This window comes from Elgaria multicarinata, chromosome 1 (genome assembly GCF_023053635.1).
Source record: "Elgaria multicarinata webbii isolate HBS135686 ecotype San Diego chromosome 1, rElgMul1.1.pri, whole genome shotgun sequence".
NCBI classification, from domain to species: domain Eukaryota; kingdom Metazoa; phylum Chordata; class Lepidosauria; order Squamata; family Anguidae; genus Elgaria; species Elgaria multicarinata.
The window spans coordinates 218,984,395-218,995,530 of record NC_086171.1 but is presented as its reverse complement, the minus strand read 5'-3'; the positions used below and the strand labels follow the sequence as shown (position 1 = coordinate 218,995,530).

Here is an 11,136-nt window from a genome sequence, read left to right as displayed (position 1 = left end):
AGGGGACGCTGGGCTCTTGTCTTTCCCACGCGGGTGCAGCGGGGGCGTCCGTCTTTCTGTCCATTTGAGCACCTCTGGAAGCACCTCCTGGCTCATGGGAGATGCCCGGGGAGGCAAAGGGGGGGGGGAGGCTGTGCCTCATGGGTCTGGAAATGTAGGACACCCCAGCTGTGGTCCCTGTCTGGCCAAACCTCTCCAGCTGTGCCCTAGCGTTAAAGGAGGGGCTGGCGGCAGGCGGCAGGCAGTATTAGGGCAAGCCCAAGCTGTGGCGGCGGGCAGGGGGCTGGCATAGATTACAGGCCATTATCTAATAAAGCCGGATCGCCAAACACCAGGGCCCGCGATTTGGCGGGCAGCGGAGGGAGTCCTCCGGGGACAAGGTCACGCCACCAGATGTGGAGGGCAGCACAGCAGCAGCAGCACTTTGCAGGAGGCTGGACCTAGCAGCTGCCAGGGCCTCTTCCCACGTGGCCTCGTTTGAGTTGTGGGGGGCCACGTGGGGGGGTTGCTACCCTCCTTGCAGGTTGCAGCTCCACGCAGGCCTCCAGGGCAAGGCTGAAGTGGAAGAGCAAAGCCAGCCACCCGCACACCTCCGCTGATAGTGGGCCGGTCTGGTTTGGGTCTGAGCACTCCAAGCAGAGCCTGTGTGTGGGCCCAGGGGCAGCTTGAGCTGCAGACAAATGCTCCCCCCCCCCCTTCCGCAACTCCTTGTCAGTGTACCAGCCTGGCTCCTGAAAGGGACCCTTAAATTTGGAAAAGGGGGGAAGAAAGTGGAAGCCAGGAAGGGAAGGCGCGGGTGGAGCAGAGGACGAGGAAGTGGTGGGTTTAAACCAGGCGGGGTGTGCGGGGGGGGGGGGGTAGAGCCCCCTCCCTGGCCCTCCAGGCAACGTCTCTCCCCCTCCCCCCTCCGGGCCTTCGGGTGGTTATTTCATTCTAAAGGGCCGAAATGCCTCCCCTAAAGCGGAGTTCCTGGCGGGAAGAGTGCTAAGAGATACTGGTACTTGGGCCCCACCCCAAGAGAACATCAGTGCCTTTTATAAAGCCAAGGACCCCAACGTAGTTTGTAGCGTGTTTCCTGGGGAAATCTATGGTTTAATTGGGGGTGGGGGTGTCAATATCATCATCGTCATCCCTGCTAATCGTACAGTCCCAATCCTTTGCCCGAGCTCTGCTGCACCACCGCGCTTAGGAGGGGGTGGGCAAGTAGCCATTCGGGTGTGCCTGGGGTGGGGGCTTACTCCATGGTAGAGCACACGCCTGGCAGGTACACTGGAGCCCCCACCCCGTTTTTAATCGCTGCCGTCGCCCTACAGGCCTGGGAAAGACTCCAGAGCCGCTGCCAGTCGGGGCGACCCAAGGCGGGCAGTGGTCGGGGTTGCAGGGTCTGCTGTGCCTGTTTTTACCTGAAGTCTGTCGGGTGTGAAATGGGCCGGGGGGGGGGGGGCAAGGTGGAGGGAAACTCCTGGAATTCAGGCCTAGGCTGCCCCCAGCAGGTCTTCAACCCCAGGGCACTGTTACCAGTTCTACACACACACACACACCCCTCTCTCTCCCTCCTGCCCCCCCACCCCACCCCCAAATTAGGGCACTCTGCGCTGTCGCTCCCGTTTGGAGCCAGGCATCTTTGATCTTCCGCGAACCGCGAAGGCGCCGACCAAGGCGGGCCCGGCCTGCCTTTTGCCCGCTCCGGGAGGAGGCCCCGAATCGAGGCAGGGCGGCTCCGCTCGTCCTGCTCCGAGCTGGGCGCGCAAGAGAGCAGTGGCGGCCGCTCGGAGCCCGGGCGCCAGGAGAGGGCCTTCGTTGCGCGCCTCGTGCCTTGGCTCGGTTTCCCCCGCGTGCGACCTGCGCCTGCAGGCTCCTCGGGACGGGGACTGGCGCTCCTCTGCGGCAGCCAGCCGGAGCTCGGGGCCCGCGCGCGCCGCCTTCCCTCGGAGCTCCAGTGGGCCGAAGAGCGGCCGGCAGCCCCCCCTCCCCTCCGCTCCGCTCCCCTCGCCTCTCCGGAAGCCGCGGCGGCGGTCGCGCTTTCGCAACGCGGGCTGCCGGGGAGGGGAGGCGGGCGGGCGGGCGGAGCGGGCAACTTGGGCGGCGGGACTGCGAGGCGCTTCCTGCCGTCCCTTCTGGCGGAGGAGGCGCCCATCCGGTGCGACGCTCCTCCGGGAAGCGCCCCGACGGCCGGATCGCTGCAGCGGAGCGCCCCTCCCGCCGCGTGCCTGGCCTTCCCCGGGCGCCGCCGCCGCCCTTAAGCGGGTTTGTGGTGACTCTTTTCCTAGGGGGAGAGGGGGCGACCGGGGGGGGGGAGCCGCCCCACGCGCTAATCCAGCCCAGTCTGGACGGGCGGATGGGTCTGTTCGCCCCCGCCCCGCCCGGGTAACAGCTGCCTGATGCCCTGGCCCGTCCTGGGCGCCTTTCCGGAGCGTGGGGGTGGCTTGGCCCGGCCCGGCCAGCTGTTCCCAAAGGCAGTCGCTTCTGGACGGGGCGGGCGCGCCTCTGCTGCCTGCGGGGCGGGGGAGGCTGGCTGACGCCGGGGTTCGTGCAGCCCCGGGCCGAGCTGAAGCACGGGGCAAGGGGGCTGGCGCCTCCCCCGGCGGCCAGGGCCAGAAGCGCCCCCCCCCCTCGCCCGCGTGCAGTCGAACGGGAAGCGTCTCCCCGGCGTGGGGTTCCCTGGGGCGGGGTCGGCCTGTCCGGAGCGCTCGTGCGTCTCCGGACCACTCGGGGGAGGCCCCGGCGCGGAGCCGGAAAGGAGGGCAGAGAGGCGATAAACGCGCCCCCGTGGGACTCCCCGCCACAAGAGGACAGCGGGAGGGGTGTTCCGGGTTCAGAGGCAGGGCTCCTCGGGGAGGGGGCAGCCACAGGGCAGGGCTGCCCCTCAGCCACCCCCGCCCAAGCTCTGCTTCCCATTGGGGCATCTGGCTCGCCATTGTGGGCGGCGGGGCTGGCGGGGCTGCCCCGCTTTGGCCTGGCCCAGCTTCCGGGCTCTTCTTTTGCCTCCTCCTCCTCCTCGGCGATGGATCGCAGGCCAATTAAGCCATGCAAGCGACCCTTTGAGGAGGCTCCTGGCCACAAGTGCTGAGCCGGACAGAGAGCCCAGCAGCAGCAGCAGCAAGGAAGGCCTCACACCCGTCGGAAAGGTCCAGGCGCCTTTGTCCATCTGAGTCTGGGGGCCGATTTGGCCTCCTGCTGGTTCGCTGTCCGCTGCGCCCTGGGAAACTGTATGAAGGGAGCAGTAGAAGCCAGTCTCCGAAATAAAGGAAGAACGTAGGGGTGGGGTCAGGGGTGTGCATAATTCCAGCATGGAAAGGCCTAGGAGGAGGGGGAGGAAGGGAGGGAAGGGGTCTGTCCCCTTGGAGCAGCACGGGGGGGGGGGGGGGCCCGCTAAGCAGCTTGCTCTGTTTCCCAGGGGGAGTGCCGTGCCCTGGGGGCCCTTCCAGAGAGGGGGCAGAAGACCACGGCCCCACATGTGGCATCTGGCCAGGGGCTGCAGCGCCCAGCAGGTCCCTGGAGCAGAGCAGAGGCAGCCATGACAGCCCCTCAGATCGTGGTCACTGCCTGCACGGATGGGGCGCTGGTAGGTTCTCGGGGCCTGGCAACACAACCCCGGCGGGGGCAGCATCCCTCAGCCATGGCAGCTTTTGGAGCGCTTTTGCAGGGGGAGGCTGAGGCACCTCAACATGCTGCTAGCCCTGAAGTGTTGGTAGCAGGGCTGGGGGCTGCAGCGGAGTCCCCTCAGATCGTCCGGGGCAAAGGTGAGCAGCTGTTCTGCCCATGTGATGACAAATTTCATTACATTTCATTCTGTTGGGCTGATAACAACAGAATGAAATTTAATAGGGATAAATGCCAAGTTCTACATCTAGGAAATAAAAACCAAAGGCACAGTTACAAGATGGGGATACTTGGCTCAGCAATACTACAAACGAGAAGGATCTTGGAATTGTTGTAGATCGCAAGCTGAATAGGAGCCAACAGTGCGATATGGCTGCAAGAAAGGCAAATGCTATTTGGGGCTGCATTCGTAGAAGTATAGCTTCCAAATCACGTGAGCTATTGGTTCCTCTCTATTCGGCCCTGGTTAGGCCTCATCTAGAGTATTGCGTTCAGTTCTGGGCTCCACAATTCAAGAAGGACGCAGATAAGCTGGAGCGTGTTCAGAGGAGGGCAACCAGGATGACAAAGCCCTGTGAAGAGAGACTGAAAGAACTGGGCAGGTTTAGCCTGGAGAAGAGACGATTGAGGGGAGACATGATAGCAGTCTTCAAATACTTAAAAGGTTGTCACACACAGGAGGGCCAGGATCTCTTCTCGATCCTCCCAGAGTGCAGGACACGGAATAACGGGCTCAAGTTAAAGGAAGCCAGATTCCAGCTGGACATCAGGAAAAACTTCCTGACTGTTAGAGCAGTACGACAATGGAACCAGTGACCTAGGGAGGTTGTGGGCTCTCCCACTAGAGGCCTTCAAGAGGCAGCTGGACAACCCTCTGTCAGGGATGCTTTAGGGTGGATTCCTGCATTGAGCAGGGGGTTGGACTCGATGGCCTTGTAGGCCCCTTCCAACTCCGCTATTCTATGATTCTATACAGCGGCTGCACACTGGGTGGACATTTAGCTCTGGCGTGGGCTGCTCCATGAAGTCACGAAGAGTCGGAAGCAACTGATCGAATAAACATACAATTAATTTGGTGCTGTTGGCAAACTTGGCCACTTCAGTGTTCACTCCTAATTTCAGATCACTTATGAACAAGTTGAAAAGGATTGGTGGTGCCAATCCTGATCCCTGTGGGGCCCCATTGGGAGAATCGGCCCTTTATTCCTGCTCTCTGCTTTCTGTTCTTTCACCAGTTGCTGATCCATAAGCTCAGGGGAGCGACCTAGGGAAGCTCCACTCAGACATGCCCTCTCCCCTGATGCTTGCAAGTCTTGATGACTAGAGGCTACAGATACAGACACACACCCAGAGGGAGGGAGGGAGAGAGACAGGCAGAGAGAGGGGGAGGACCTTCCCATCTGTCAGGGATGCTTTAGGGTGGATTCCTGCACTGAGCAGGGGGTTGGACTCGATGGCCTTGTGGGTCCCTTCCAACTCTGCTATTCTATGATTCTATGAAAGTCCGCAGTGCGGGGTGGGGGGATGTGTGAGGCGAAGGGCCGTGCCCCTCATTGCACTGCCCGGCAAGGAGCTCGTTTCAAGAGGGGAGCCGTCGTCCTTGCAGCTCTCAGGTCTCTGTGCGAACTCTATTGCTCTTTACCCAAAGCTAAGTGAAACGCAATATCAATTTTAGAAGACTCAGATTTTACAATAAGATATTCAATATCATGTAAGGGGATCGATGCCGCAGGACTCTTCCTTGTCTACTGTGTTGGGATCAAACTTCTTTCGGTGTCACGGCAAGTGTTGCAGCCTGCAAGAAGAGCGCGTTATCTGCTCTGAAATTGGCCTGTGGGCCAGTGACTGTGAGATGCTGGCAAGAAGCCCACCCTTCACTCCGGTGATGGCGTAAAGAGCTACTGGAAGGGTCCCGGGTCCTCTCCTCAGCCTCCCAGCACCCACCAATGTGAAGAAGCCTTTGATCCACAGGTGTGTTAGTGATTGCTGCCCTCCCAAAACGGCTTTGGCACCTTGCAGTTCAGGTGGGCCATTGTGCAATCCCTAGAACAAGATGCCAGGTAGAGACATGTCCTTATTTTCCTGCCTTATTTACATGCAGGAACAATTTGCGAGCCGCTTCTCTGGTTGCAATGACCCCGTGAAGTAATGCACGCATCCACTAAGCGTATTGTTGGAATTGAGGCAGGATCCGATAGGGGCCCCTTCCGTTGGCGGTCGCGATGTAGCACTTCCAAGGGAAGCCAACACGGCCCAACAAACAAAAATGCTAGTTTCTGGAAGGAAGAGGAGTGTTCCTTTTCTTTTCGGGGCTTGCACCACAGAACACCACAAGGGGCCACACGCAGACTACACTTGGTGGAGCTGGCCGTGTGCACAAGGCCCCATTGGATCCTGCCCGCCATTGGAACAGCACCTGCTAAAGGGCAACAGCAGGGTGCCTGGAGTGGGGGGGGCATCATCAAGGGACAAGGTTGCTGCCGTGCCCCCTGCTTCACCCGTGGCCCTTCTTTCCCAGCCATTGCGTGGCTCTCTTCACAGCTGGTGACTCTCCTGCCTCTGTAAGAGTCCAGAATCTTCTTAAAATAGCAACATGGCCCTGCAAGAATAGTCTAAATTAAACTATTCATAGAATCATAGAATAGTAGAGTTGGAAGGGGCCAATAAGGCCATTGAGTCCAACCCCCTGCTCAAGGCAGGAATCCACCCTAAAGCATCCCTGACAGAGGGTTGTCCAGCTGCCTCTTGAAGGCCTCTAGTGTGGGAGAGCCCACAACCTCCCCAGGCAACTGGTTCCATTGTCGTACTGCTCTAACAGTCAGGAAGTTTTTCCTGATATCCAGCCAGAATCTGGCTTCCTTTAACTTAAGCCCATTATTCGATGTCCTGCACTCTGGGAGGATTGAGAAGAGATCCTGGCCCTCCTCTGTGTGACAACCTTTTAAGTTCTCTTCGCTTCTCCAGGCTAAACATGCCCAGTTCTTTCCATCTCTCCTCATTGGGCTTTGTTTCCAGATCATCCTTGTTGCCCTCCTCTGAACACGCTCCAGCTTGTTCAGATACCAACTCAATCACAGCTTTTAAAACTCAGCTAAAAACTTTTCTTTTCCCTGTAGCTTTTAAATATTAAGTTTGTTCTGACTCTATACTGTTAGCCTCACCCTACCCGGTGCCTGTTTACACTTCCCGTGCCTGTTTGCATTCTCTTTCCCTCCTTATTGTTTACTACAACTTTATTAGATTGTAAGCCTATGCGGCAGGGTCTTGCTATTTACTGTGTATAATCTGTACAGCACCATGTACATTGATGGTGCTATATAAATAAATAAATAATAATAATAATAATACAGTTCATCGGGCCCTGGAGATTTGAACTCATTCAAGGAAATTAGGTGTTATTTGACCATTTGTTTATCAATGTCAATGAAGTTTAGAGCAGTACGACAATGGAGGTTGTGGGCTCTCCCACTAGAGGCCTTCAAGAGGCAGCTGGACAAGCATCTGTCAGGGATGCTCTATGGTGGATTCCTGCATTGAGCAGGGGGTTGGACTGGATGGCCCTTCCAACTTTACTATATGCTTCTATGTAGACCAGTTGCTGGGGAACATGGGTGGGAGGGTGCTGTTGCACCATGTCCTGCTTGTAGGTCCCTGGCTGACAGCTGGTTGGCCACTGTGTGAACAGGGTGCTGGACTAGATGGACGTTTGGCCTGATCCAGCATCAGGGCTCTTCTTATGTTCTTATGTTGCTGAACTTACTTTCCACTTTGCCTTATAATGCACAAGTTTGTCCTTCTTGTTGGCCATAAACATGGAAATTGCCAGGACAATCTCACGTGGGTAACAGATGCCTGGTCCTCTGTAGCTTGTGACTCTGGTGAATCTCTTCTCCGCCTGCCATGTGTCAGGATAGGTTTTGCTCCTTTTCATAGAATCATAGAATAGCAGAGCTGGAAGGGGCCTACAAGGCCACTGAGTCCAACCCCCTGCTCAATGCAGGAATCCACCCTAAAGCATCCCTGACAGAGGGTTGTCCAGCTGCCTCTTGAAGGCCTCTCGTGTGGGAGAGCCCACAACCTCCCTAGGTAACTGGTTCCATTTTTTGTGCAAATGGTTTTTATTTTGTACATGTAAAAGTCAACAATGTCAGAAACAAAAAACTGAGGTTTAGTGATTTTTTAAAAAGAGACTATAATGTGGGCTGAGGCAGGTGTCACACCTTGTGGTGTACGTACAGACCTCTTTTGTGGCTGGTGGTCACGGAGGTCTTGCGAGTTTGGGGAACAATATCAAAACCTACCAAGCCGCTTAATCAGAAGCACAAGAGACAGGAGTGTATGAGCTGCAAGCAGCCTCCTCCCCCCACTCAGGTTCTCTGAAAAGCACCACGGCTGCCTGTGTTGGTCCCAGAACTGAGGCTGTCAGTGTGGCCATTAGTCATGCAAAAACCTTGTGCTTCGATGAGTCGGCTCGTCACCCGTGGAATTCCTGCCCTGGTGCATGAATGGATTCCGAAGCTGCAGTGGCACTCTGGCCGAGCCAGGCATCACTCGTGTGTGTGGAGGAGCAGCACTCCAAGGGATCGCCCCACCTGAAGGAGAGCGCAGTCCGAGGGGAGCCCTCTGGGGCAGCCCACAGAGGCCTCTCAGCCAGCCTGCCAATTTGCTAGACCGGGGCGCTGGGCGGGGAAGCAGCTGCTGCCAGGGAGAGCCAAGCAGGTGTTGGGCTGCCCACCTGTGCCAGGTCCCACTTCAGGTGGGAGCCAGCTGTGCCTTGCGGGAAGGAGAGAGCATACATAAGCAGGCAGGGAAGGGCTGCCTGCTGGGTCACATCCGCCCATCTCATCAGCTCCTGGGCTCTTGCTGCCTGCACCAGTTGCCCTCTCGTGTTGATGGGATCGTTGCAGCTCAGGCAAGCGCCCCTCCCACGTGGAGTGGAGCCATCCGGCCGGCCTGTGCCTGCAGTTCCTGGGACCCTGTTGGGGTGGGCCTAGCTCCCCCTCGCAATGTCATCCGTCCTCTCTTAATTATTTATTTATTTATTTATTTTTATTACATTTATATACCGCCCCACAGCCGAAGCTCTCTGGGCGGTTTACAACATTAAAAATAGTAAACATTAAAAGTATACAATTTTTTTTTTAAAAAAACACACACACCATAAAAACAGTATAAAAACAGTATCCATTTAAAAACAACGATTCTGGGTTGTTTTCATAGACTGAGTCGGACCGGGAGGCCTCGGACGACGGGGGCGGCAGCCTGGGACCCAGTGCAGTGGCGGTGAGTGCCAGGAGCAGGTGGCCCCGCTGGGCCAGCCGGGGGGGGCAGGAAGTGCCCGGTGGGGGCGGGGGAGGCACGCTGTGCCATGGTGTGTTTGATTCTTGGCACACGTGGGTGCTGCACTGGTTGGCCTGGGGCCCTTTGCCACATGCGACACGACAGGCAGCTCCGGTGCCCGGAGGTGCTCCTGCAAGGCAGCAGGCCGGGGGAGCGAAGATGTCCATCACAGGTGTGCGAGCCCTCTGACTCCCTGCCCGTCTCTTCCCAGTTGGAGCCTCTCGAGAAGGAGTGGCTGCAGGGCGCGGCCAGTGGCCACATGGCTACTCTCAGCCACCTACTTCAGAAGGACCCCATGCTTGCCAGTAAAAAGGTAAGGGAGTCGGGGGCTGGGCCCTTTGAGACAGTGCCCTGCATCAGCCTCGGGGCTTGCTGCTCTCCGGGCGCCCCAGCACCCTTTCCCCTTCCTCCCTGGCGGATCCAGCAGGCCCCCAGTGCCAGGGATGGGGCATGCCTCCCCTCTGCCACTTGCCCTCCTGGTCCTGACTGGAGCCTCTCTTCTCTCCCTCGCCTTTGCCGGCTGCAATGCTGGACTTCAGGACTTCACTTCGGTAAGTGTTGCAGCTGCTGTGTGGGTTCTTCAGTCCTCATGAACATCTGGGAAGGTCCTCCCCCTCTCTCTGTCTGTCTCTCTCCCTCCCTCCCTCTGGGTGTGTGTCTGTATCTGTAGCCTCTAGTCATCAAGACTTGCAAGCATCAGGGGAGAGGGCATGTCTGAGTGGAGCCTCCCTGGGTCGCTCCCCTGAGCTTATGGATCAGCAACAGAAAGCAGAGAGCAGGAATAAAGGGCCGATTCTCCCAATGGGGCCCCACAGGGATCAGGATTGGCACCACCAATCCTTTTCAACTTGTTCATAAGTGATCTGAAATTAGGAGTGAACACTGAAGTGGCCAAGTTTGCCAACAGCACCAAATTATTTGTATGTTTATTCGATCAGTTGCTTCCGACTCTTCGTGACTTCATGGAGCAGCCCACGCCAGAGCTAAATGTCCACCCAGTGTGCAGCCGCTGTATAGAATCATAGAATAGCGGAGTTGGAAGGGGCCTACAAGGCCATCGAGTCCAACCCCCTGCTCAATGCAGGAATCCACCCTAAAGCATCCCTGACAGATGCTTGTCCAGCTGCCTCTTGAAGGCCTCTAGTGTGGGAGAGCCCACAACCTCCCTAGGTAACTGATTCCATTGTCGCACTGCTCTAACAGTCAGGAAGTTTTTCCTGATGTCCAGCTGGAATCTGGCTTCCTTTAACTTGAGCCCGTTATTCCGTGTCCTGCACTCTGGGAGGATCGAGAAGAGATCCTGGCCCTCCTGTGTGTGACAAGCTTTTCAGTATTTGAAGAGTGCTCTCATGTCTCCCCTCAATCGTCTCTTCACCAGGCTAAACCTGCCCAGTTCTTTCAGTCTCTCTTCATAGAGCTTTGTTTCCAGACCCTGATCATCCTGATTGTTAGAAAAGGAATTGAGAATAAAACTGCCAGTATCATACTGTCCTTATAGAAATCTATGGTGTGACCACAATTAGAATACTGTGTACAGTTCTGGTCACCACACCTAAAAAAGGATATTATGGAGCTGGAAAAAGTGCAGAAAAGGGGCAACTAAAATGATCCAGGGGCTGGAGCATCTACCCTGTGAGGGAAGGTTACATCAGCTAGGATTGTTTAGCTTGGGGAAAAAGGAAGCTAAGTCTAGACATGATAGAGGTGTACAAAATTCTGCATTGTGTGAAGAATGTGGACAGGGAGACATTTTTCTCCCTCTCCCAAAATACTAGAACCAAACGTGGTCATCCCATGAAGCTGATTGGTGAGAGATTCAGGACAAATAAAAGGAAGGACTTCTTCACACAGCGCAGAGTGAAACTATGAAACTCACTACCACAAGATGTGGTGATGGCCACCAATTTGGATGGCTTCAAAAGGGGGTTGGATAAGTTCCTGGAGGCGAAGGCTCTCAATGGCTACTAGTCCTGATGGCTATGGGCTACCTCCAGTGTGAGTCAGCATGCCTATATACACCAGTTGGTGGGGAACATGGGTGGGAGGGTGCCGTTACACCCATGTCCTGCTTATGGGTTCCTGGCCAACAGTTGATTGGCCCCTGTGTGAACGGAGTGCTGGACTAGATGGACCTTTGGCCTGATCCAGAATCTGGGCTATTCTGATGTTCCCCTGAGCTCCCATCTTGGATCA

General features: G+C 56.6%; 1 long non-coding RNA gene across 1 annotated transcript; it reads left to right on the top strand.

Annotated features, from left to right (window-relative positions):
- The first annotated feature begins 3,402 nt into the window (after nt 1-3,402).
- Nucleotides 3,403-9,495, top strand: LOC134395269 (uncharacterized). Its single transcript, XR_010025226.1, has 4 exons — nt 3,403-3,565; nt 8,824-8,886; nt 9,155-9,256; nt 9,483-9,495. It is a non-coding gene; the product is annotated as an uncharacterized LOC134395269 (long non-coding RNA).
- Nucleotides 9,496-11,136: the final 1,641 nt, after the last annotated feature.